The sequence below is a fragment of the Canis lupus genome, chromosome 28, assembly GCF_011100685.1.
Source record: "Canis lupus familiaris isolate Mischka breed German Shepherd chromosome 28, alternate assembly UU_Cfam_GSD_1.0, whole genome shotgun sequence".
Lineage (NCBI taxonomy): Eukaryota > Metazoa > Chordata > Mammalia > Carnivora > Canidae > Canis > Canis lupus.
In genome coordinates this window covers 35,041,606-35,064,753 of record NC_049249.1, presented here as the reverse complement: position 1 = coordinate 35,064,753, position 23,148 = coordinate 35,041,606, and the positions used below count along the sequence as shown (strand labels likewise).

The following is a 23,148-nucleotide window of genomic DNA, read 5'->3' as shown; positions in this document are numbered from 1 at the left end:
TGTCTTGAAAGCAAACACTGTTGACACCAGTGGTATTCACAATTTACGAAAAGTTAAGTTTAATGATGTATTTTTCTTTAACTTTCATCAAGCAAAACATTAGCTGCATAATAAGCTACTACAGAGTTGCTCCTTAAAATGCTCGTGCTCGTGCTCCTTCTCCATTCTCTCATTCTCTCCTCATCTAGTCCTTTCCTCATCCAGTCCTCCCCACCTGACACGAAACAGAGAAGCTGATCTGTCTTCATTCTCACACTAAGCGTCTTTAGGTTACCTTTATCAAAAACATACACCCAAAACTGGCTAAATGGCCTGTCCTATGTTTAAATCCCTAAAGAATCAATAAACATGTTGTCTAAGTCTGTTTGTACTAAATTGTTGTTTCCTTTATCACCGTTGCTTCCTCCAATCCAAGCAGCAGTATCCTTACGTGGAGGAGGATAACAGAGTCACCATCACATCTACAAAACCAGATTGTAAAGTCTTTGAGTCTTTTACCTTAGTGGTAGCTAGTTAGAGCTGCTGCATTCCTTGTGGTTGGCTGGTATCCCAGACTGGTTCTAGGGTGGAAACCATCCCGTGATCCTTGTAGCCTCTTCTTTTTCCCCAGCTCTCCTTCAGGTTATCACAAAGGTCCCACTGCCCTCACTCTCTGAGAATCTTTCAGGATCAGCTTCCTGATTTCATGGTCGAGACCCTCTTCACCATCTCACCTGTTTTGGATGTTTGGGTCCTTCGTTTTTCCTGGGCCAGCTCTTGACTAAGATACAGACTCCCACACTTCAGAAGTCCTGCCTGTGCCAAGCCCCAGGCTCCCACTTGCTGAGAAGTAAGCCTCTTGTTCCTTGCACATCAGGAACAAGGCAGGATAGACAGTCTTAAGGTACCAGCCACGCACATTCTGGAGTTCTCAGGTGATTCTCATTTTTAGTATTGATCGTGGTCTGTTGGGTTGACAGAGTTTTACAGGTGTCTGAAAGCACACCTAACATCCATCTCTAGGTCTCTTGATTCAAATTCATAGTTAGACATAGTTTAGTGAGTCTGAGCCTCTTGATGATGTAGACTGATGAATTAGCAGGGGCATGGTCTGTTCTTATACAGGTGTGTTGTAGTGAAAACTCAAATCCCACAAGAAGAATTGCTGTCAGCAATATGACTTTCTGAAATAGTGAAGAACCCATGATAAAATGCCCAATGAAACCAAAAAAGCTGTCGTCCCTTAATTTACATCATTGTTGCATTTTGGGAAATTTCAATGTATGTGGAAACCATCCAAAAAGTATTTTGTGTTTTTATGTTGAACAGAGTTAAGTTCTAGGATTGGATGATGATGTGAAATCGGACCTTTCAAAGTTATATTGAGGGCAGGATGATGCTTTGTTGTGGAGGACTTTCCCATTCATTGCACCCTAGGGGGTGGTACAACTAACTTGAGAACTACTGATTAAATAAACTGAGTCCTCTTTCACGATTCTTTTAAAAGATCCCAGGATAGATGAGAATCAAATGAGTTAATACAGACCTTAGAACAATGCTTGGCATGTTGTAAGCTCTGTACATGGTATTTATTATATACATAAAGAAATACAGTCCGTGACAATCAAAATATGCTCACTTTTTTTTAAGTTAATGAGCGACAATGAAGAGGGCTGAGCTTATGTGACCTGATGATCTTTTCTAAGTTATATGAAATCTCTACAACTTATGGTGGGTCATCATTTGTGTGAAAAGGAAGGAAGAGGGCCACCTGGGTGGCTCAACGGTTGAGCATCTGCCTTCGGCTCAGGGCGTGATCCCAGGGTCCTGGGATCGAGTTCTATATCGGGCTCCCCGCAGGGGGCCTGCTTCTCCCTCTGCCTATGTCTCTGCCTCTCTCTCTGTGTCTCTCATGAATGAATAAATAAGATCTTTTAAAAAAATAAAAAGGAAAAATAATCTGTATATTTAATCTATGTATTTACTTTTATTTATTTATATGAGAAAGAGATTGCTAGAGCAAGTATGGAGGGGATGAGGAGTCTTAAGCAGATTCCTCACTGAGTGCAGAGCATGACACAGGGCTCCATCCTAGGACCTTGAGACTATGACCTGAGCTGAAACCAAGAGTCGGCTGCTTAACTGACTGAGCTACCCAGGCTCCCCTAGGTATTTACTTTTATAAACAAGGATACGTAGGAAACATTCTCAACAAGTAAGGTGGGAAACTGGATGCCCGCGGAAAACTTTTCATTGTACACACATGGAAATTTTTGTATTTTGAACAAAGTAATTGAAATGCTTAATTCAAAATAAATAATAAATACATATTTTTAAGATTTATGCAATTTAATTTTATATATATTCAGAAATAACAGGATTCTGTGTAGTAATGAGATATAAATTAGGGTTTCACATAAATGACTGTACTATTTAGTTTTTATAACCAAATCAAATTTTTGTAGTTTTACTTTTCTGACTTAGTCCTCCATTTTCTATTATTAAAATCAATGTCAACTATATTCCCTGATACCATATGCTTTCATCTCCATTAAACTAGAAATACATTTATGTCATTGACACTCAAACCCAAGTCAGTCCCCCAATCCCTTGGTGCTCAGGACTTTGGAGATTTGTAGACAGTGAAAACTCTGCCTACTAATCCCAGCTTGCTGGACCATCCTGGATAGTAGGACCATGGTCATCATGTCACCAGGAGGTGGGAGAGGGTGAGGCTGGCAGGACAGAAGAGAGGTAGGAGGTATAGCAGATAAGGATGGATGAATCTGGAATTTCAAAGCAATAGATTCAAGTTTGGAAGGAAGCTTTAGAGACGGCCCTCCTCCCTTTCTTCCCCTCTTCTGTCCTTTCATCTTTGCCCTCTCTCCTCCTTCTTTCCCTCCTTCCTTAACAGATAGTGAGACAGGGGTTCAAAGAGAACTTCTTTCTCCAAGATCACCCAGTGAGGGAGTGGCCAGGAGTGGCCAAACTGGAATTCAGACCCCTGTCTTCTTCTCATAGCAAAGGTGCAGATTTAAGAGGCTCTTTCCATGTCCTCTGACATTTCTCAGCATCTACTTTCTTCCCTTCCCAGTGTGGATGGCAGGGAGAGGGAAGTAGATGACAAAATTGGGCAGGGAAGCTCTTCTGTCCCACATCAAAGTTTGAAAAACACTCATGTGGCATCTAAAGGACCGTAATTCTCAAGCTGTGGTAAAAACCTTTCCTTGCACGGTCAGGGTCCTTGCAACAAAGAGTAAAATGGAAAGTGATATCCTCATACCGAATTCATCACAGATTTGGGAGAACCATTTGCTTCCCTCTCTGGTAGGGGGAGTAGGAGACATCAGAAATTATCCCACCTTACCTGAGGCTTTTTTTTCCCCCCGTCTCCTTTTCTCTACAAAAAGCATAAGATGATTAAAAAGATTCCCATATCTATTTTCAAATTATGTCAGAAAAGTAGATTAAAGGTTTTATGCTTAGGAAAACGGGGATAAATATTCAAACATAAATTATGGCAGTATTAATAATTGCACATTTGTGCTAAGTAACTAGAAAATTATTTGAGCATTAATTCCATTTACATATGTTCATTCAGATTTGTATCCCTGAAGCATGCAAGTATTTGGGGTTTGAAACATTTAATCACTTAGTAAGCAGCCCTCAATGGGATTGCCATTTATTTATTGTCTTTATTGATTTTCCTGCACAGGAGAAAAAGCTGGCAGTGAATAGAAGCCGGCTGCTGAAGGGAAAGAACTCTATCTTTTCTAGTTCAGAACAAAAGCTCCTGTTTTTTGTTTTTTGTTTTTTTTTTAAGAGCAACCTGTTTTCTTCAGATCATCCCAGCACAGGGCCAGAATGAGACTTCATTCATTTGTTAGAAACTCTGCTCCCCACGGTGTGGATCTTTATGGTTTCTAGACAGACACATCGGGTAGTACTCGGTTTTCTGTTCAGGTTGAATTTACAGAGTAAGTTCTTGTATGGACCATGGTGGACAGTCCAGGCTCCCACAAGTACATTTCTTATTTGATACATGAGATACTCCTTGCTCCCGCCCAGCCCACCCCACCATCACCACCAAAGGCATGCCTGGAAAAAACTAGAGCCCAGTTCATCGGTCTAGACATATCATCTTCCTTAATCTGTCTTCAGAGCTCTCTGGTGACTTCGTTATAAGGGCCTCAGTAACAAGAGAACTTGAACTCACCACAGCAGTCCTAATAGCAAGAAGGACCCCAAGGCCTGAGAACACTCGTCGGAACTGTTAGGAGTTCCTCAAAACCTGACTCGGACCAGCCTTAGTGAAGAAAAAAAAAAAAAAAAAAAAAAAAGACATACATGTTCAAGGACAACTGCTCAGGGAGGTGGAGCATAACTGCTGCACTTTGTGACTTCCTTCCAGGAGGACAATATGGAAAGAGGCCCGGAGTTGGCAGCCCAGGTGACCAGGGTTGGCACCGAGAAGGACAGTCAGAGTCTGGTCTGGTTCTGATGGCTAGACCGTATTAGTCGCTGCTGAGATGCCATCTCCCAGAATATCCAACCCAGAGTTATCCTGAGACCAAGATAAAATGAGACAAAGCAAGGCCACTTTATCCTGTTATCTAAGCACAGAGAGAAACGAGGTCACTATGCCACCCACAGAATAGCAAACCCTCCCCTTCTGAGCCCCGAAGAGCGACCCCACGTCTTTACCAGGAGAGCCTTCCCCTGGGCTGGCCTTGCCTGCCCACCATAAGATTTAGATAACTACATCTGTCTATGTGTAGCTAGATAAATACAGATAAGGATCAGCATGCCTCTGGCTAGAGATTTACTGTGTCCATCTTGGGAGGAGGAGAAGAAAGACCATAAAAAGAAATAGCTGGTTCAAAATCCAGTCTGATTTTATAGATGTGAGGTGTCGTGGTTGCTGCTGGATCAGCGCAGTTTGCAGCCATGCTCAGGCAGCAGGAGCTTCTTTCTGCAGGATTTCAGCAATGCCGTGCAAGCCAATGGGAGGACAAGCCCGACTCAGCCAGGAATGCTTCTTCCTCAGAGGGAAGCAGCCCTGGCCATCACATGCCTTTTGCCATTCAAAAATATGCCAATCACATATTTTGTCACTGAAAGGCATATCCAATAATTCTAGTTAATCTATCCAGATCGTGTAATATGTTTTATTTTGTATGGTATACACCTGGGATCTCCTATTTGGTATCAGTCTTTCAATAGAATTTAATCACTGGGTGGGGGTGTAGGGGAGACTTGTGCTAGTCTCCTCTTCCTATAGGTAAGATTTATTGAGATACCAATCACCAATCCCCAACACTTCCAAGGCCAATAAAAACAAGGGTCATCTGAGAAAGTGTCACAGCCCAGAGAGGTCTAAGGAGACCTGATGGCTAATGTCATGTGGCATCCCAGATGGGATTCTAGAACAGAAAATGGACATTAGGGGCAAACTAATGAAATTGGAAAAGAGAATGAAGTCAACAACAACAGCAGCAGCAAACATTTTAAGAGATAGAGTTGGCTTCAGGGCACGAGTAAATGATGTTGTAACATTATGCCATGTCCCTCCTTCTCCTATTTCCCAGTGTTGGCTATTCCTCAGCAGACTCATCTTATGCCGAGCAATGAGACCACTGCAGCTCAGGCCCATGTGATCCTATTGGCTTGAGGACCCAGGAAATAGGACTTTGTCCTAATGTAGGGCATGATCCTGACACCCAAGGCTAGCTGCCAGCTGGCACCCCACTTCTGTCCCAGATTGCCCTTCTTCCCAGCTCTCCAGTCCAGCTGTTGATTATATGATTCCTCTGATACATCCATTCTCATGCCGATGTGTCTACATCTGCCTCCTGCTAGCCCTCCCCACTTCTGTATTTAAACCTTTCAAGGCCCAACAAAATTGTACTTGCTGTCTGCAGCCTTTATTGGTCGAAAAACAAGACAAAACAAAAAAAAACCCAGTGTTGACCCATCCTCATCCTGTGCTCTGAGTGGCCACCTGGTTCATATGCTCCTTCCTGGACTCAGATTCAGAGGTCAGCTCCACTCAAACTCCATAGACCCAGCAAGATTATTCGTGATTGAAGGAGAACTGGCTTCCCAGAATAAGGGATATTTGCAGGCAAATACTACACGTACCCCATAGACTAACCTTCTCACTCAGCAAGAGTGCTTTGACAAGCATCTCTTACATCCAACCCTAGCCCACTGAGGAGAGAGGCAGAAAGGGCAGTGCAAGTGGCCTTGGAAAAGCCACATCAGCATGACTTCTGCCCCCATCCCCTCGTTTGTGAAATGGGAGCATATCTAACCATACGGGACCTATGGGGAGATTGAATGGGATCTCATTTGTCTGAGCGCCTAGGACACAGTAGTGCTCAGTAAGTGTTAGTTTAATCTGAGCCTTTCTCAAAGAATTAACCCGAGTAATTCTACCTCTGTAGTCTTCAAGCAATTATCATCAGGAGGCTACACTAGTGCCTTTATAGAACCGCATTTCTGCCACAAGTAACAATGAAGAAACTTGTATGCTATTAACCTGTGTAAATTTTAGATTTTTTTAAAATAGGAAGTTATATAGGTCACTCTGTTGTACCTGTAGCTAATTGCACCGCTAGCTATCAATTTCTCATTGTTGGCTAATTTACCTTCAAAGACTCAAGAATGCAATTTGAGTAATTACTACCTGTATGCCGTATTTCATTTATGGCATCTATGAGTCATGAATCTTCTTTCTCTAACTGAAAACACTGAATGCAGTTAATTTCAAGAGGTCTGCCACATATGTTGTAGAACCAAACTTAATGCAAATTGCATAAATGTGTGTTGTATTTTATGACTGCGTCCTGGAGTTCTCACACGGAATATGGCGTCTCCTAGTAACCCTGGTTGAGGGGGTGGGGAGGGAAGAGAGAACTGTGTTCTCCATTTCTCACATTAACGAGGGTTTCGTTAATATTTTTTTCTTAAACAGGAGATAGAAACCCTTGAAACATCTTGGCAATGCATTTCTCAATGTTTTTGAACTACTGAATTCTATAAACACACCTTGCTTCTATTTGATTTTGATTGCTTTCTTGGCCTAGTTTCCCTGCAAGCATTTGGTATGATTGAATAATTTTTAGTTGTGTTTTCTCGCCGTGCCTATGCTAATCTACTAACAGTTGGTTATTGAAGCATTGCTATAATCTACTGTCTTTATCTTTTGCCGGATTTTTAAAGGGGTATTTTATTGCCTGTCATTACTGTTCACAGTAGCTTCTGGGCACTGTCATTCCACCAGGCTCCCGCATTTTCCAGCACACCACTCACTGGGCCCTCTGTTCTTAGAGAGAGAGTCTCGGCGCCTTCCCCAAGAGCCACATCATTATTCCTCCAGCCGCTCTGCTTTTTGGCACTTTTGATTTTTCATTTTAGACGAGTTGTTAAAGTTTCAATATGAGAGATAATGCCATTTAAGATGAGAATAAACTCCTTGATGCCTGTGATGATTTAATTTGCACAGTACATTCCCAAGCCTTTGCCTAGACTGCAGCATGGCCAGTAATGTCCCATCCTATGTATGGGTGGCTGTTGTGGTTCCTTAGACTTTCTCTAGTAGAAGCATCTGGTTGCTCAGGTACTAAATCTACCTCCTTACCCATCAAAGAGGGGGACAATGTCCTTTTGCAAAGCATGTATTGAAATCTGTCCACACAAGATGTCTTAATTTGTGTCTTCATGGTGGAATATGTCTTTGTGTTATACTTGGACACAACCGAACGGTTGAGCATGGCCACCAGATTCAGGGAGCACATGCCTGCCTGCGCCTCAGCAGATGGGCTTTGCTGCCTGAGAGACACAGAGAGAGACCTCCCATTCAGATGAGTTCCACCAACGTTTGTTGACTGGCTACTATGCACCAGCTGCCAACCACAGAGTTGGCTATGGCACGGAAGTAAAAATAAGGAACTGACAGCCTAACCTATTTGCTTGGAAGTTAGCATTTCGGTCCTCATTTGTTCACTTATTCATTCAACAAACATCCACTGGGTGCTGGCAATCGGTCAGACATTGGGCTAGGTGTTATCAATATGGTGGTAAGCAAGGCACACAAGATATTGTCCCTGCCCTAATGGAGCTAATCATCTACCCTATTTCCAGATTAGGAAAGGACATAGTGAAAACGAGTTTAATTTACAGCATTAACCATGTAGCAAATGTGCAACTGTAAAGAGTAACTTGCTGGGGAAAAATCAAAATGGTTGCTCTATACCTCCGAGATCCATGGTGACCATGATACCATGCCTACTGCTTGAGTGTCTTTCCTTCATTTTATAGACTATGCCTGGCTTTCTTTTTATATCTCAGCAAGTAGAAAGCGTTGAACATCTATGTTGCTGCTATACCTTAGGAGTGTAACAGTCTGTGCTTTTATTGGGACAAAGTATTGCTCACTACATGAATGGACAGGAGACCAAACACTTTTGCCAATTGTTTGAAGGTAGAATGCAGAGATTTTCTGCAGTCAGAAAGAGATTTTTGAAGGCAGTCAGCAGAGATTTTCTGGAACTCATGTAAATTAGTTATTGTACACTACTGTTGGGTTACACTCCAGATTAATTTGGCGTACAAATTTTTTTAACCAAATTAACATTTTATTATAAGTAATGCTCTTTAAAGGATGAAGCGCATATGATTCAGAGAGGAAGTAATTCACTGGTGTAGTTTATATTGTTGCTTTCTCAAATGGGGGCAGATCTTCCCCCATGGAGACTTTGGCAATGTCTGGAGATTTTTGGTTGTCACAGCTGAGAGAACAGGTGCTACTGGCATCCCCGGGGGTAGAGGCCAGGGATGCTGCTAAACATCCTGTGATGCAGAGGATGACCCCACAACACAGAATGCTCTGGCCCCAAATGTCACTAGTTCTAAGGTTGAGAAACCTTCTATTATAATGATCCAACTGGAGAGAGAGCACTACATGTGACGCGCAGGTGAAGTTGCCAAAACCAGAGGAATTTTGTGAAAGCAAGTCCAGCTTTCTCTTCTGCTCTCTGATTATCTTCTTTGTCTATTTACCCATCGTTTAGTTCCCTTGTGCTGCAAAGCTTTTTGTGGGTTTTTTTTATAGACTCAATACTTAACTATATGAGCTTTTCATTACCCATTCTAAAATCGTGACTGGTTGTAATGTAAATTGTATAACACATCTTTCTGCAGCTTCAGATTCTGCAACTTAAACCTCATGGCTGCTTATCTGTCTTCCACCACCTACCTGCGTTTTATGCACTGCACTTGGCATTCTTGATTGTTCCTTTCATATTAATTTCAATGGTGCCCGGAGGGTACCTCTCACCATATAATAGGTTGCTTTGTGAACAATTCCAGTAAGAGAACCATTCTGCCCAAACAGTGAGATACTCTGGAATGTAGAAAAGATGCCCCTCAGTGTATCATTCATGTTTCTAGTGTACCACAGTATTCTGCAATTGTATTGAAATTAAAATGAAGATGAATTATTTGTTTCTCCTCTCCCTTTAGAAGTGCTCCCACCATTGCAGGTAGTACTATCAGCCATACAGAATGGTCAGAACTTGAAAGTTACCAGTTGGACATGGATGAATATTTATCTTGTACTTAAATTTGCAAATCATCAAGTATCCCTTGTCCTGAGATCATTATTTTCATCATAAAGGACTTCTGTTATTACATTCACGCTGTTCCAGCTTTTGATTGACCGTTTGGAATATGACAGTTGTTTGTCGCATTTCATTTGGCTACAGCTTCCCTTAGTTCATTTGCAATTGTCCCTCGAGCGTAGTTTGCTTTATGTGATGTCTAAAGAAGCTTGCTTCTGTCTTTCCAGAAACCTTTGTCCTGATGGGAAAACTAAAAGGACTTTCTGAAAATGGTGATCTTTCTTTTTTAATGTAATGCCTTTGGTTGGCAGAGAAAATGGGATGTTTCAGACTTTCAGAGATTCTGGATTTGAGCTGCTCACTTGAAAATCAAGTCTGGTACAACACGAACACCCATTGGCATTGCCGCCCTTCTATTGTCAGTGGATTAAGAAAAGGCACCATGAAAAACTAGTTTAAAATCAACAGTTCTATTTTTAAGTTGGGTCTTTCTTTGTGGAAAGGCTCTGTTACCATTTTCCTCTTTAGTTCCTAAATTTAAGCCTTTATAATGAATTTTAACCCTGGTGGCATCGTTGACCTCTAACCCCCTGGCTGCCCAACATCTCACCAAGTGTCCAAATGTTGCTGATGCTTCCTCTGGCCCCACTCTAGGTCTGCCATCCTTGCACCATGCTCTAATTCATCCTGTACCCGTGGGGACTTAAGTGGTCATCTCAAGGCTCAGATGGCTTCACCTCCTGCACAATTCCAGCACAGCTGACCTAAACTCCCTAGTACATCTGCTCAGGCCTTCTGCAGTTGGACACTAAGATTTTCTCCTAGTCATTTCATTTGCTCCTTGCCAAATACCTTTCTCCAGGTGAGCATCTGTATTCCTTGTCCTACAAAATTGCCTTACCCTTTCTTATCAGTGTCTCTCACCAGCAATGGACCATTCCTTTTTTTTTTTTTTTAGGTTTATTTATTTATTCACGAGCATACACAGAGAGGAGGTGGGGGGGCAAAGACAAAGGCAGAGGGAGAAGCAGGCTCCATGCAGGGAGCCTGACATGGGACTCGATCCCGGGTCTCCAGGATCATGCCCTGGGCTGAATGCGCCGCTAAACTGCTGAGCCACCCGAGCCGCCTGCAATGGACCATTCTTTATGAAAATCTTGTGGAAATTCAAATGTAACTTTTGTGAGCCTTCACTAACCACCCTAGTTTGAAAGGGAAACCTTCTCTGAAATGTGGGGGTCACTTGTTCTTACTACTTGCTTCGCTGTGTTCGGGTCTCCCCTCTAATGGCCTTGCATCAGAGAAGCTTCCCCTTGCAAAATAACACCCCAGCCATTCTCTGTCCCCTTACCCTGTTTAATCCTCCTTTGTTGCTCATATTACTTCCTAATATTACAGTTATTGACTTATCTGCTTTTTGTCTGTTTCCCCATTAAAATGTGAGCTTTGTGAAGGAAGGGATTGTATCTGCTTCATCACTTCACCTCCCAGCAACTAGAATAGGCTCTCAATATATATTCCTTGATCCTTCTCTTCTTTGCAATGTTAGTTATCTTAAGTCTGACCTATAACTGTATCTTGTTTCCCCAGCCAGACTGTGAGTTCCTCAAGGGGATGATCACGTGTTGCCAATCATGCATTCTACCTCCTTCCCCCCACCCTAATGCCACATCTCTTGAGACCAAACAAAACCCTAGGGAACCATGCAACTAGTAGACATAGTGCCTTATACATAGTAGATGTTGAATAAAAAGTTGTAATAAAAGCCCCTTCAAAGCATATTGATTCGACTTTGCTTTGGCCTGAATGAAGAAACAGGTTTTATACATTTACTGTTCCACCAAAAACAACTAAAGAGGAGGACATACTATATGAACCAGTGGCTCTTAAGACATTCCACATCAAGCACAAAGGAAAGAGATTCCTGAGAGATGGGGAACTAATGAGATGCGTCCTCTAACTGTTCCAGCTTGCTGCCTAGAGAAGGTTCCCAGGCTATTGTACAGGAAGGGGAAATGCAGACAGAGCCCAGAGGACTCCCTGAGTTGAGGAGTTAGAGCAGGGAGTCCTGGGATACCAGAGCAGCTGAGAGACGACAATGAGGACTACTGTAGAGGGGAGAGCTCTGGAGATCTGCAGAGTCCCACTGAAATATTCAAGTGAGCACTGACTAGCACATCCATATGAGGAAACTACTCAAGGCAAGGGAGTCACCCAAAAGGATTAGAGAGAGAGTGTCTGGATTCATGGAGGGTAGAGAATAGTGCCAATTTGCAATGCCTAGAGTGAAAATCTTATCATTCATGAGGTATTAGACTACTATGAAGGCTCCTGCCTCGGTGGTGAGACTATTAGCCCTAAGCTAAGCACATTTCTGGCTCCACCTAACAAAGCTTAAAAGCAAAACACAAAAAATCAAATGATTTCCAAATAACTGAATCTCAGATCAAAGCTCAAGAATATTTTTAGGAATGAATGACCTAAAAAGAATTACAAACATGCAAAGCAGCAGAAAATACAACTTATAAGGAAAAGAAAAATCAATCAATTGAAACTGACCAAGAAATGACAGCAATGATATAATTGGTAGATGACATTAAAACAACTATTGTGACTTATATACTATACTCCATATCAAAAAGCTCTGATAAAGTTGAATATATCAGAAGCATGGAGAAGGGGATATAAAACAAGTCATGCTAGGATTGAAAACTACCAAGGTTTAAACCTAAGATGGATGAGGCTAACAGCAGATCAGCCATTTCAAAAGAAAAGAATAGTGAACTTGAAGAGATAGCAATAGAAACTATCCAAAATGAAGTATGCAGAGAAAAAAAAAAAAGACCAGAAAACGAATAGAGCATCAGTGAACTGTGGGACAACCTCAAGTGGCCTAATTTACTTAATTGGAGTCTCTAAAAGACAGGAAAGAACAAGAAAGGAAAAATAACCAGAATCTTTCCAAATTTGATGAAAACTATAAATCCATAGATAGAAAAAGCTCAAAGAACACAAGCTAAAGAGACATAAAAGTACACCAATGCACATCAAATCACTTAAAAACAAGTGATAAGAGAAAATCTTAAGTAGATTTAGAAAATAAGACATATCATATACAGAATAAGAAAGATACAGATGACAGCAGATTTCTTGGTGGAAATACTGCAAGCTATAAGACAATGAAGCATTATCTTTAAAGTACTGATGAAAAAAAATTCTCAACCTAGAACATCTTTCAAAATAAAAGCAATACATACATATGTATACAAAAGCTAAAACAATTCAGTGGCAGAACTAAACAATAAGAAATATTAAAAGATATCATTCAGGTGAGAGGAAAGTGATACAAGATGGAAAACAGATTTACACAAAGAAACAAAGAGCATCAGATATAATAACTACATAGATGAATAGAAAGAATTTTTTTTTACTATTTTAATCTCTTTGAAAGGTAATCAACTATTTAAATGAAAAATAGCAAAGTTTTATGGGGCTTATAATATTTGCAGAAGTAAAATATATGAAAGCAATAGCACAAAGCCAGGAGGAATGAAGGGGTAGTGTATATAGTCTTATAAGGTTCCTATGACATATGTGATGCAGTATAAGGTCACCTGAAGGTAGACTGTAGGTTAAATATTTATAATATAAACCTTAAAGCAAATTCTATAATAACAAAATTAAGAGTAATAGCTAATAAACCAACAAGGCAGATGAAATAGAATTTTTTAAAAGATTTTATTTATTTATTCATGAGAGGCAGAGACATAGACAGAGGGAGAAGCGGCTTCCCTCAGGGAGCTTGATGCAGGACTCGATCCCAGCACCCCAGGATCATGACCTGAGACAAAGGCAGTGCTCAATCACTGAGCCATGCAGGTGTCCCTGAAATCGAATTTTAAAACACAATCCAAAGAAGGCATAAAAAGAGGAAAAAGAAAACCCAAAACTGATGAAACAGCAACAAGACCATCAAGATAGTAGTTTAATTTTTTTAAGATGTATTTATTTATTTATTTATTTATTTATTTATTTATTTATTTATTTATGAGAGAGAGAGAGAGAGAGCATGCATGGGGGGAGTGGTAGAGGGAAAAAGAGAATCTCATACAGACTCCCTGCATAGCATGGAGCCTGATGTGGGATTCCATCTCACAACCCTGATCATGACCAGAGCTGAAATCAATAGCCCGATGCTTAACCAACTGAGCCACCCAAATGCCCCAAGATGGTAGTTTTAGATTATGAATGGGGTCTCAGCAGATCCTCTCTTGAAAACACAATGCAAAACTAAACAAACCAGTCAAAAAGAATCATTCTGGGACTCTAGAAATTGACCAGAGTCTGACAACAGATTGAGAAATGCTCATTCAGAAAAACTGCTGAACTGGGAAGGAACCATGGGAGCCTGTGGAATTCTAGCCGAGGCCTGCTGCCTCCCTCCCCTGCCTACCAGCTTCATGGTACCATGCTTCTACCAGGGTGTGGCAAAGAGACTGACTTCATCAGGAGTAGATTGCAGAAAAATCCGTGCTTAAGAAATACTAAAGGAAGTTCTTTAGGCTGAAAGGGAACAACAACTGGCTATAACTCAAATCCACACAAAGGAATAAAGCATACCAGGGTAATTATGTAGGTAATTATAAAAGTAGAAATATATGCTTTCTTCTGGTAATTGGTTTAAAAGACAATTGCATGAACAATAATTATAAAACCATATTATTAAGCTTATCACATATAATTATAGACACACATGACAATAATAGCACAACAGAATGGGTAGGGAAGGCAGGTATACTGGAGCAAAGAAATGACCCCAAATGGTAACTCCAATCCATATGAAGAAATGAAGAGTACCGACATGATAAATGTGTAGGTTAATATAAAAGACTCTACACAAACAGTTTTCTTCTTTCTTCTCTTAACTTCTTTAAATGACATAAGATTGTAAAAAAAGCAACGCCTACAAAACTGTACTGTTGAGTCTATAGCATATGTAGATGAAATATATATGCCAACCATCACACAAAGAAGGGAGGAGGGAAGGGTGCTATACTGGAGAAGAATGTCTCCATTTTCATGAAATTAAGTTGATATTAATCTAAAGTAGATTATGATAAATTAAGATGTACATAGTAATCCTCAGAGCAACCACCAATAGCTCAAAACAGTTAAGAAACCAACAAAGGGATCAATATGGCATACTAGGAAATATCTATTTATTACACAAGAATGCAGTAAAGAAGGATCAGGGGAACAACGACAACAACAACAACAACAAAAAACCATGACGCATACAGAAAACAAAGAGCAAAATGGTAGATATAAATCCAACCACATCAATAATTACATGAAATGTCAATGGAATATATGCACCAATTAAAAGGTGGACATTTGACTGGATTAAAGAAAAAAAAAAACAACCCAAGATGCTACTATATGTGTTTCTCTGCTCTTCAAAAGACAGCACTAAGAGAATGGGAAAATGAACTACAGAATTGGAAACGATATTTGCAGATCACATGTGGCTGAAATTAAAAAGATGGGGCCGTAAAGGTGTGCTGGAGAGAATGAAGAGTACCTGGAGCTCTCCCCGCTGGGGTAGGCGGGGTGCGGTGGGATGCGATGTAGTGCAACCAGTTTGGAAAACAGCTCAGCAGCATCTCACAAGGCCAAACAGACACCTACTGTATGACTCAGCCATTGCACTGCTATGTATTTACCCAAAAGAAGTGAAAGCTTCAATCTGCACAAGGACTTGGACGCGAATGTTCACAGCTTCATTTGTAATAGACCCAAACTGGAAACAACACAAGTATCTATCAGCAGGTGAAGGGAAGAGTTAGTTGTGACATATCCTCACCATAGGCTACTATTCAGACATAAAAATAAATGTTATGTTATAAATGTTACATTCATCCACATAATGTGGATGAATCTTGTTTTTTTCACTTCCTCTTTATAAATGATTTATTTTACCAAGGACGGGGGGGAAAAGACTTTTCCTAGAACCGGGCAACTTTCCTTACATTGTTTCTTTTTTTCCTTTCCAAATTATTATTTTATTTGCTTGACCTTGGATTTCCCAAGTTTGCTACAGACGCCTCTTCCCTTTGGATGTGGGGATGTGGGGACTCTGCCCCACAACATGGATGAATCTTAAAATAATGATGCTGAGTTAAAGAACCAAACCAAAAAAAAAAAAAAAAAAGGAAAAGAAAAAGTACATGCTGTGTGATTTCAATTATATGAAATTCTACAAAGTGAACCTTAATCTGTAGTGACAGAAGCAGATCGGTGGTGGCTCAGGGGATCGGAGGGGGGATGAGGTGTATGGAGAGGGGTGGGAGAAAAAGATTACAAAGAGACGTAAGGATGGTTTTGAGGGTGATAGATATGTTCATTATCTTTTTTTTTCTTTTTTTTTGATATGTTCATTATCTTAATTGTGATGACGATTTCATAGGTGTACAGACATGCCAACATGTATGACTATATATACCCTTTATGACTATATATACCCTATTGCATGTCAATGATAACCTCAATAAAGTTAGTTTAAAAGGATAGTGATCAGTGAAGCGTACCACCTCCAGCTTACCTGTACCTTGTCTCCTTCCCCCAAACTATGAACCTGCCGGCGCCTAGTAATGATCCCAGCTTGTTCCTTGAACTTGTGCATGAGTAAAGGAATGAATAAATTAGTCCGGTTACCAACCTGTTCTATGTCCTAACAGAAATGCCTCAATATTTTCATTTCCCTCTGGAAAATGGGAATGTACAGTTTATTCTTTCAGGATAATTTTCTCACGTGGCCGGACATTGATCCCAATTTCAGAACACTTAAAGAATATGGAACACTAAGTAGCTTTAAAATTTATGGCTCTACAATTTGTAGCAAACACAAAGTGGGTGTCACACTCAGTAATTAGAGCTATTCATTTTGCTCTATGAAGGTATCCAAGAATTGCTTCTGTCTTCAACCCTATTTCTTAAATCAATAAATTGATATCTTTTAGACTACAGTTCACATAAAATTAATCCAGATGATTTGTGCTTTTATAATATTGCTGTAGTTACCTGTCAGAATTTAAGGTTCCCTTCCAGATATTGTCTTGAAAATAACTAATTATGATGGTTATAAAAACTAAAACTATAGGACAAATAACTAGTGAGCCTATGAAATATTTATAAGCCTTTATTGTGGGTCTTTCCAACTAGATTCTAATACGCATTGTGCTACGTTTGTCCAGCTTTTTCCAGATATTGGGTTCCTGCCCTTTAGAGAATAATAGACGATTTGTGTCCAAGGTGATTTATGCAGTAACTATTAAGTAATCAATAGCGTTTCACTTTCTCAAATGGTTCCTAAGCTTAGTTAGTTTCATAAAGCATCACTTTTGTATTACAAAAGCAGCATCCTCCTTGATCAGAATTAAATTGTACTAAAAGGTTTATTTGTCAACGCCCTGATGATGGTTAAGTCCGATGAGGAGCAGTGTACATTTGGAAAAGAGCATAAGCCTCGGACCCATGACCTGGGTTCAAATTCTGGCTCTCCTACTTGTGACCTTGGCAGATTTCTGTCTGGTTTCCTCATCGGTATAGAGAATGGATGTAGATTATAAATACCTCGCAAAGTCCTTGTGAGGACAGACTAAGGTAATAATTTTTGGAAGGCACCAGCACCATGCTTAGCACACAGTAGGGACTCCATAAATCAATAAATATTGACTTGGTTACTTATTTTCATGAACTCTTCAATTTTCATTTAGACTGAGGCCAAATCTTAGCTTTGCCACTTGCCAGCCATGACCTTGGGTGAGTTGGGCTTCAGTTTCAACCTCTGAAAAATGGGAAATGTCATCCTGTTTTAGGATCAAAACCAAATAATTTATGCTCAAGAGTTTGGTCAGTTGCAGAGTGTATACAAATTAAAAGTGGTATTTTTCCTCCAGAGCTTGGCCAGGCATGATATTTGCTGGAGATGGGGAGGTTTGTAACTAAATGTTCCCTCTGAGTGGGATTATGTGCTGAGTGGCAGACTAATACAAATTTTCACCAAAGCTATGAGTCACTTGGCTTGGGTCTGGGCCTGTGCTTGGCCCTGGGATCCAGTGCTGAATAAACCGGACAGGCTCTTACTCGGGATGAGCAAGGCTGGAGCCCAGACAGTGAGGGACTGGGGGAGTGGGGGCAGCCAGACCCATTCCCAAGGTCTGTTGGTTGTGCTTCTAGATCACTCTTAGCCCACGAGATCATCTCCATCCACTCCACACCCCTAGGAAAACTGCCCTCACTGCATCTTTGCTACTACTTACATACATGGCACCTGTGATCCATTTGGAAATAATAGTTATAAATACTATGGAGCAAATTAAAAGGATTTTTTTTACCTCATATCCAAAGTTGTGCAGGTTTTTTTTTTTTTTTCCTTTTCTATCCTTGAGTACTAGTTTCAGGTTTAATGCAGTATGGGCAGCAAAGTTGGCCTCAAAGATTTCTACTTTGGGGACAGTTGGGATTAGAATGCATATTTAGTTTTTGTGACTGCTTTATGGATGTTTGAAGAGAATGTTTATTCTCTATTTTGGTTTAGAAAATTCTGTATAGCTACTAGGTCAAGTTTATAAACTGTGGTATTCCAATATTCCATGGCCGCCTTCTATTTTTGTCTATTTGATCTGTAGGTTCTGAGAAGTGTCTCCTGTGGCTGTGATTTCCCGCACTCTTCTTTCTCCACGATTTCTATCTACTCTGCTTCCTTTTATCCAGGAAACCACGAACATTTCTTTTTCTCCTCGGTGTGATAATGTCAATATTAAATTTTTTTTCCTACCATCTGGTGCTTGGATGCAGGAGTAAGAGTAGATACCTATACCCAGTCACCGTGCCTTCATATGATTGTTCCATGCATCTAAAAATTCATATTCTAGGAAGTGCTTGTGTTGGGGGGCAAGGAGGTCAGCACAGGATGCCAGGGGTGCCACCTACATGTCTGTGGTCACACGTGAGCTGTGGAGAAGGCAGACTGCGGACTAGAGTGTGGTTTTCCTCCTAAGTCTGCACCTGACCTGCTGTGTTACCTAGCAAAGTACTTAATCTTCTCTGCTCAGTTTCCTGATCTATAAAATGGGGATAATAATAGGAATGGCCTTAGAGGGTTATTGAATGATTAAAAGAAATAATAAAGCACTCAGAAGAGATCTGACATGGTATTATAACCCCTCAGCAAATATTCCATAGAGGTCATCACAGCTCTAGGGACCATTTCCATGAGCATGAGCCACCTCTGAAACCACAAGAATGAGAGGCAAGGCTGAGCTCCGAAATCCCTTCATATTTGCCTAGCTCAGCATTGAATACAATTAGGCACTTAATAGATATGCCTGATTATTAGGCTCAGTAGAAATACGGTTTTTACACTGGAGGAATTTTCATTCTAACAGAGGAAAGAGAACCCAAATTCCCAAGAACACAAATTAGATTTACATAAATAGGCACAAATATGTTTCACCAATTGCAGGCTGAGGAGTTGTGGAAAAATTAGAATCATCCAAACCAAAGGAGACTGGTTCCATAAATCGAGCTCCAACAAAAAATCAGTTACAGGCTCCTTTAAAGTATACAGATAAAAGAAGGTCTGCATATACAATGTAATTACACACACACACACACACACGTGCACGCACGCTCATTTAAACCTTTCTTTTATGAATGTAAGAGACAATGGTAATTTGATAAAGGTACCAAAAAGGTGCAAATGAATACATTAAGGCTAATTCATCATGAGCATCACCTGAAGGATGCTTGGTTTCACCAATATTCCTTAAAGTTTTTCCCATTGTCTTACACCTGGTTACATCTCATTTTCATGCCACCTGCCTGGAGACAGTTGAATCTGTGGCCCCTTCAGAATAGTCTAATAATGTCTTTAGAACTTAGAGAATTATTCTGTTGGATATATTCAATTTATCTAACCTAAAGGATATATTTGGATCTTTTTAAAAAAAAACAGAGATCTTTCAAATCAATGTGATGAATAACAAGGGTGACCAAGACTGGTAATTCATTCCAATCTGGGGTCAAAATGAAATGAGAATATATTGCAATAGTAAGAGCTACTGCTTATGCCATGCTTACCATATGCCAGGCACATATTACTCAAGCATCATCAACTATGTACTGATTTAATTAATCTTACAAAGGAGCTACCTAAGTAGTAGAAGTGGGATTGGCACAGAAGCAACACGACACAGATTCCATGCTCTTACCCACTGTACCATGTGGCCATTTGTCGGTAAATGGACTGGTTTTCTTGTGTGATTCCCAAACTGGTTGGAACTTGTGGCTACACAGGGATTCTCAACAGCAGAAGCTGTAAAACACATAACAGCAAGTGACTACCTCAGATCACTGGAAATTTGAGATGTTGATTCACACTGACATGTTAAGTGGCTCACAACTGGGTTTCAAGATTATTGGGTTTCATTTCTCATTTCTGTTGAGTTTCCTCTGGAAACATAGTTTGGGTTTTTCTCTTGTTTCCTTATTTATAAGAGGCAACCAGCATCTGCCCACTCCCTATTTTATGATGATGTGAGGAATAATTACACATTGTGTGCTTAGTTTTGCAGAACACTGTGTTAGAGACATGATATTCATTAATTATGTATTGGCCTTTATTGTATACTTTATGCTCCTTCTGAGACTATATTCTTGACTTCTTTCACTGATGTTGTTGTAACAAACACAGTGGAATTAGTTTTCTTTGATCATTGCCTGTAGTGATCAGATAAAATTCTTCCCTGAAATATTTCTCAAGGGACACTTGTCAGAGATGGAGCTGAATACCAGATTGGCTGGAGACTTGCTCACTTCCCAGAGGGAGACAGAAGTCAGGTCATGGGAGCCCAAACACCACTGGGGGGAAGAAAGCTTGGGGGAGACACACAAAGAGAATAGCCAGGTAACCCCAGTGTGTCTGAGAGGGCAACCATTCCAGTTCATCCCAGATTTTGGAATCTAGCCAGGATGATGGGATGTCAGAGACAAATCAGAAGTCCATCAGACAGAGTAGTCACTGTTCCAGAAGATCTGATGATGAGCTCCAGGGAAGGATTAGGGTAGGATGCAGCCCCTATGGAAGAAGTTTAGCAAGAACTAGATGAGGCAATGGGTTCCACCTTAGAATGAGGAACGGGGCTGTGGAGGAGGATAGCCCACTGTCACTCTGAGTCAGAAGCCTGGTCAGAGATCCCTGAGCCAACCAAGGCAGTGGAGGTGGGAGCACCTTGGCTTAGGAGCTGCATAAACATAGAGTCCAACCCAGGCAAAAAGAGCTCTAGGGTTGAATGCTGTAAAGGACCCCTAGTACATTTGGGGTCAGTGGAGAGAAGGAGCCACAAGGCCAGGTTCCAGAGACCGGTCAGAGGGCTTGGATAAAGCTCTGCCTCTGAAGGGGTTGGTTCGGGGAATGGGATGTACCACCATATTGTACGACTCCAGGGGCTCGGATCTCGCTGCTGCCCATGTGCATTTTGTCCACCTCACCTCCACCCACCGGCTGCCATTGTGCAGTGCACAGCCCTCAAGGCTTTAGGCAGTGCTCCTGGGCCACGGTTCTTGCTGAGGGAAGCCATCTGCAGACTTATCTTCTGGGACCTGGGGGAGCAAGCCAGGAGCCAGCCATGTCCATCCGCCCACAGGTGCCCCACAGTGCAAGTTGCCAAGGCCATGTTCACTCATCTTCCACCTTGTCTTGTCTCCCCAGAGAGTAAGGAAGAAGACCCTACTTAACAAGGAGGAAGAGTGGATATTTGGAGCATGGAAAAGGAGGGATAAAAAGTTACCGTGCCTTGCTGATACGGTTTTCCAACGGCCTGTTTGCTTTCTGCTGCACATTTTTTTGTTATACTGACTTCTGATACACAAATATTACACTATCTGTTTACTGCTGTTACAGAGGTATAAAGAACACTTGTTATCACGGTTCTTTTTATTCTGTACTTAGGCTTTCATTTTATTTTTAAAATAAGTCCTTGAACATGAATGGTCATGGAAAATTTACTGTTGTATAATTGCACATAATCCCCAAACTTCATCCAAAAACAATTCCTGGGTAGCAGAGAACTGTCATATTCAATTGTGTTTCTTCATAACAACAACCTTTGTGGGGGAAAAAGCAATTTCGCTTGCTTCATTTTCATACAGACTAGAAGTCCAATTGTGCTTTTGTAATTAAGTCCCCTCACATCAAGAGAAAAGAGTATGTCTATGAAATGTGCATTGAACCCAAATGGGAAAGTTAATTCAAAATAAAAAGCAGTGATTATCTCGTGTTTATTAATGAGATAAATATTTAATAAAATATCTCTGTTCTCATCTTTCTATTAAAAACATGGCAATTTAAAAGCATTTTTGGACATAATAGCACATTAAGGCTTGAGTTACTATTTGGATTAAGTACTCGGAACTTCTCAACAAAGTGCCTCTGGGCCATCTTGTCACAGACACCATGCGGGACCTCAAGTGACAACAACCTCATCAAAGCCCCTTTCTGCCTGAGTCAGGATCAGGTTTTATGTGAATGTTGGGAGTCCTCAGATGGAGGCCTCACAGGTTGTGCGGGGAAATCACAGGGCATTATGATGTCAGGTTTCATCAATTTGTAATTTAGTTTTAAAACGTTCAGAATCTTAGCAAGATTTTTTTATCCACTAGCAACCCTGCCAGAAGTCAATACTATCATCCCTCAGTGGGCCCAGGAATTCTCATCAGGAACTTGACCAGCGTATTGGGCCCACGGAAGGACAGAGCCTGGTCCCTGATCCCTTCCACCACAGCAAGATGGATTCACTCTTTGTTTGAACCTCTGCACATCTTTATATCTCTCTTGCCCATATGCCCATTTCTTCCTTTTTGTCCAGGAAGCACTGTGGACCCATGGAAAGAACATAGGTCCTGAAGTCCTAGAAACCAGTAGTTCAAATCCTATTTCGGATGGGGTAGGCCAGCAAGCTGGAGACTCGGGGAGGAGTTGTAGATTGAGTCCAAAGGCAGTCTACTGGGAGAACCCCCTCTTGAGCAGGGGAGGTCAGTCTTTGTTCTTATAAGGCCTTCAATTGATGGGATGAGAGCAATCTGCTTTATTCAAAGTCTTCTGATTTAAAAGCAATCTCATCTGGGATGCCTAGGTGTCTGAGCTGAAGGTTGTGGCCCTGGGGTCCTGGGATCGAGTCCCTCATCAGGCTCCCTATGAGGAGCCTGCTTCTCCCTCTATGTCTCTACCTCTCTGTTTCTCATGAATAAATAAATAAAATCTTCAAAAAATAAAAAGAATAAAAGCAATCTCATCTGAAAAGCACATTCACAGAAACATCCAGAATAATGTTTGACCAAATATCTGGGCACCATAGCCTAGACGACTTACCACATAAAATTAATTATCACAGGGTAATAGACATCCAATAGTTGTGTCACAGGCACCCTGGGTCAGAACTGGATGTGGGCCATAGCCCAGTCCACCGAGGCCAGTGTTGCCTCT

The 23,148-nt window shown here is 40.9% G+C and overlaps 1 long non-coding RNA gene across 2 annotated transcripts in view; it reads left to right on the top strand.

The window, feature by feature from the left end:
• LOC119877701 overlaps window positions 1–21,936 on the top strand; it is a 33,998-nt gene extending 12,062 nt beyond the window's left edge. For both annotated transcript variants that reach the window (XR_005380738.1, XR_005380739.1), the window contains exon 2: window positions 21,376–21,936. This is a non-coding gene — a long non-coding RNA (uncharacterized LOC119877701). The remainder of the gene's footprint in view (window positions 1–21,375) is intronic.
• Window positions 21,937–23,148: the final 1,212 nt, after the last annotated feature.